Genomic DNA, 4,942 nt, shown 5'->3' on the forward strand with positions numbered 1-4,942 from the left:
ACTGTAGCCTGTCAGGCTCCTCAGTCCATGGAATTTTCCAGGCTGGAGTGGGTTGCTGTTTCCTCCTCCAGGGGATCTTCCCACCTTGGGGATCGAACCCACATCTCCTGTGTCTCTTGCATTATAGACAGATTCTGTACCCACTGAGCCATCCCTGACAGTAAAAGAAGATAAGAGCAGCATATAAAAGCAAACTGAAATTTTCATGTATGAGCATAAATACAAAAACTGTAATCAAGATACAATCATGTTGCTTGTTACTGAGTTGAATTAAAGAAATTAGGAATTAAAGAGTAGTTAAATCTTTGGAAATCTATTGCTGTAATTGATGAAATTGACAGAGTAAAATAGAACTGCAGTATGAATAGGTATTAAATAAAATTGACCTCTCATTCATGATTTTAAAGCCAAAGTAAGATAAGAAAGGAAGAAAACTTCTTATTTCAATACAAAGGTTAAGAAATTCAAATTAATGATATACAATTAGAAATATTTTATTTGATTTTGTTAAGAAATTAGATGAGACACCAGTTGAAGTTTCAGCCATAAATACAGAAATAAAATTGAGTAAATAAAATATTCCAATAGAAGATACAAAAGTATCATTATTTATACCTAGTATATTTGCATACCTTACACAGCTAAAGTAAATTCCTTAGAATTATTATTTGAAGGTAGTTGGATACAAGATAAATATACAAAGATAGCATTTCTAGACAAAAACAAGTAGAAAGGACACTGTGAAAATATGCTGTTTGATAATAACAAAACACATATAAGCTCTAGAGATAAAGCTAGTGTGCAGGAAATGTGCAGAACTTGTATACATAAAACTATAAAAGTTTATACAGATACAACAGGAATTATACAACTGAAGAGTCTTCACAGATAGAAAGACTCAGTAACGTGAAATTTCCCCAAATAAACTGCCCACTCCAACTTTAATGCCCTCTTATCTTGAGCTGGGGAAGTTTTCCCCAGGAAGCAAGTCTAAGACCAAGACTTGCCTGTGCAGAGTTCATTTTATGAAATTATCCAGCAGTGTCTGGAATAAAGGGGATTGCTGAGAGGCATGATTAGGGTACCATGATGACTGACACATCTCCCAATCAAGTATCAGTAAGGGATTTTAAAAGAAACGTGACAAGCAGATTCTAAAATCACATGGGAGAGACACAGCAGAGGAATCATGAAGACAGTTTTGAAAAGAGAAAATTGACGTGAGAGGGCTAATTATCCCACCAAGTTTCCACACTTAACCCAAGGGTATAGCATTGACAACTGTGTTGTCTTAGGAAAATAAGAGAGCGATGGGATAAATTATAGAGGGAATAAATTGAACCATACAATTGAGAGTTGCGCTATGACAAAGGCATCACTTTGATATGGAGGGGAAAGAATGGTTCAGTTAACCAGTGATGAAGATAGTTGGCTATCCATTTGGAAAATTAGACCTCTAGTTCACAATATACAAAATTTCAATGTGGATTAAAGAGTTTATAAAAATAATTAAAAGAAAACATAGAAAGTATTCCTCAATAAGATATGAAGTCCAGAGTCTCTAAACAAAGAGGTTGACATATTTGACTACATTAAAACCAACATAAGTCCTCTGAACAAAAGATAAATGATGAGCTGGGAGAAATACGTATAACATATATAAAACTAAAATCTGTAGTACACTTCTTAAAATCATTAAGAAAAATAAAATTAACTTACTAGAAAATTAGAAAAAGGAAATGATTGGACTATTCAGAGAACAAGAGCTACAAGTAGTCAATAAATACATTTTAAGACATTCAAACTTTCTAATTAAACACTGAAATCTAAATGAAAACAAGATTATCTTTTTATACCTTTTACACCTAAGAATATTTTCAATAATATTTTGACTGATGTATTTTGATAAGGCCGAGATGTAAAAAAATACCATGACATCTATCATCAACTATCCCTTTTAAAAGAGAGATTTGGTGAAAGTGTCTAAATTTAAAATATACATACCCTTCAAACAAGTAATTTTAATTCTAGAAATCTAGTTTACAAAAACATATTTAAAATGTTCAAGGACTTGTGTACAAGTTTGTACACCAGTTTTACATGTAGTAATGAAAAAAATAGACTCAAATATTTTATAGTAAATTATGGCATGCCAATGCTGTGAAATATTAAATAACTGTTTAAAGGAGTAATGTGCTTTAGTTTTGAAAGATCTTTGAAATGAATTAAATGGAAAACACTGGCAAGGATAATTTGTAAAATATATCTTCACTTATGTGAAAATCCAACATATATATATTATATATATACTTTATACATATGGAAATTGATTAAGAATGACTAGAAATATGTACATCTAATTGTTTCAAGTGCTTACATTTGAGGGGGTGGAGGTGGAGGTGGGTATATTTGAGGCTCACACATTCTTTTTATATAATTCATTCTTTCTATATAATTCAGTGATATTTGAATTTTTTTACAATTTTATGTTGATAATCACTGAGATAAAATTTTAAAAATAAAGCTATGCTATTTAATAACTAAATATTACTTTTCTTCCCACTTTCACTAAATAAATACTAAACAAATATTTAAATATATCGGTGTAAAGAGGGTCCTAATTACTGACTTGCTGAAGGCCCCTGTGTGTCTCCATATGCCCTGCTTCCATCTGAGTGCCTCCAGGTGGGTGGGAGAGATGTATGAGGGCAGACTTGAGCCCCAGGGAGCATCTGGGCTTCTGCAGCTGCAGGCAAACACATGGGAACACATATGCTCATGGGACACCCACACGATGATGTTTCATGCACTCAGCAACCCAGGGTGCATGAGCTCCAGGCATTCTGGGAATGCAAGGAGACACAATAGTGGAAAACATCATTTTGTTGACTCAGACAAACAGCATGTTTTAGGAGTCACGTGTGAAAGATGCTCCTCGTAAGCCCCCATGGGATGACTGTGCCAGCCTCCCTATAAAGGCAATGTTGGTATAACCTTTGGAGCTATACACAGCATGCCTGGAGGCTAGCTGAGTGGAGAGGTCAACGACAGCACTGGACTGGTATTCTGAAGGAACTCCTGCTGCATGTGGGCCCCAGCCTTAGCCCTGTGCTATCCTGGAGGCTCCAGTAGAGCAGGCTGCTGCAGCTGAAAGCTACTGGCTGTTCTTTCTACATGTGTCATCAGAGGAACTGGGATGCCGCTGCTCTACAGAGCATGAAGGCGCAGGTTGCATTTTTTCAATGCATTCAACACTGTCTTTTTCCAGGGCACCAGGCATCCACGGCCATGCATTGGTATTTGAGTACAAGATGGTTTCGGGGACCACAGATATATTTCCCTTGTATTTTCTCCAGCAGCCTGGCAATCCTAATAGTCACACCTTATAATGAGTTTTGCCAATAGAATGAATAAAGCTGTATTTCTGACCTTAGCACCTATCTGAATCTTACTCAAGTTTTACTCTCCATTTATTGAGCTAAAATAAGTCTTTCTATTTGCTGTCAGTAGAAATAGAAATAAACCTTGTTACACAGAAACTTCTTGCAGAGGCTCACTGATAAAGCATTTGTAAATTGAGGAGCTGCTATGCTGGAATCTCTAGAATCTCCAGATGGTCTTGGATGCATGAATTCTGCCCTTTGCCAGACCTTGAACACTCAGGGACACAGCATGACGTCACAGCATTCAGGGGCCCTGAAGCCCTTGAGACTAGTGCCGCATTCTGGCTTGGCCACTTGCAGACTTTTGGGTCATGTAAATTATATACCCTTTCTGATCTTATGAAAGTGGGGATAGTAATTCCCACTTTGCCTACCTGGCATCCAGATGACAGAGAGCATTCAGAAGATGCCAGCATCACTTGGCATGTCTTTGAAGACCAATAAATACAACTTATATGGTATCATCCCCGGGGCTGATACTTGCACCATTGCTCTTCCCATGGTCCAGGACAAGACCCTAGGATGGAAGCCTAAAACAATCTGAGAGAACATGTTTGTTCCTCTGAGAGCTGTTGACAGGGGCTTCTAAAATCTACAGAATGTTTCAGGCCAGTGACCTTGCCCTACCGGAGGTTGCCAGACTCCAAGGCACCCTCAACGAACAAACTCACACACAGGAAAAAACCGAAAATCTCTTTCATGAGAGCTGTATATTTTTATATGGCTTGCTTGCTCAGATGCTCAGTCACGTCTGACTCTCTGTGACCCCATGGACTGTAACCCGCCAGGATCCTCTGTCCATGGGATTCTCTCATCAAGAATACAGGAGTGGGTTGCCATTTCCTCCTCCAAGGGATCTTCCCAACCCAGGGATTGAACCCACATCTCTTGTCTCCTGCATGGGCAGGCAGATTATTTATCACTAGTGCCACCTGGGAAGCCCGATTTTTACTTTTATATTAATATCATTTGCATAATGTTTTATTGAAAATGAGCATTTTGTTCCTAAAGTGTGTTCCAGAGGAAAGGCAAAGTGATGTTGCTGCTGGTGCTGCTGCTAAGTCGCTTCAGTCATGTCTGACTCTGTGTGACCCCATAGACAGCAGCCCACCAGGCTCTGCCGTCCCTGGGATTCTCCAGGCAAGAACACTGAAGTGGGGTTGCCATTTCCTTCTCCAATGCATGAAAGTGAAAAGTGAAAGTGAAGTCGCTCAGTTGTGTCCAACTGTTTGAGACCCCATGGACTGCAGCCTACCAGGCTCCTCCATACATGGGATTTTCCAGGCAAGATTACTGGAGTGGATTGCCATTGCCTTCTGCAGAGTGATGTTGCATTTGAAGATAAAGTCTTTTACGGTCACGCATCTCTAGCCTTTTATTGAGGGGCAAAGAGGATGTGAATTAAGTCCAGGGGACTGCATCTTACAGGAACTTCTCCTGAATGGTGATGTGCCTGACTTTATCTGGGTTGGGGGAAGTAGGAGACTTTTCTTGATCTC

This window comes from Capra hircus, chromosome 18, assembly GCF_001704415.2.
Source record: "Capra hircus breed San Clemente chromosome 18, ASM170441v1, whole genome shotgun sequence".
Lineage (NCBI taxonomy): Eukaryota > Metazoa > Chordata > Mammalia > Artiodactyla > Bovidae > Capra > Capra hircus.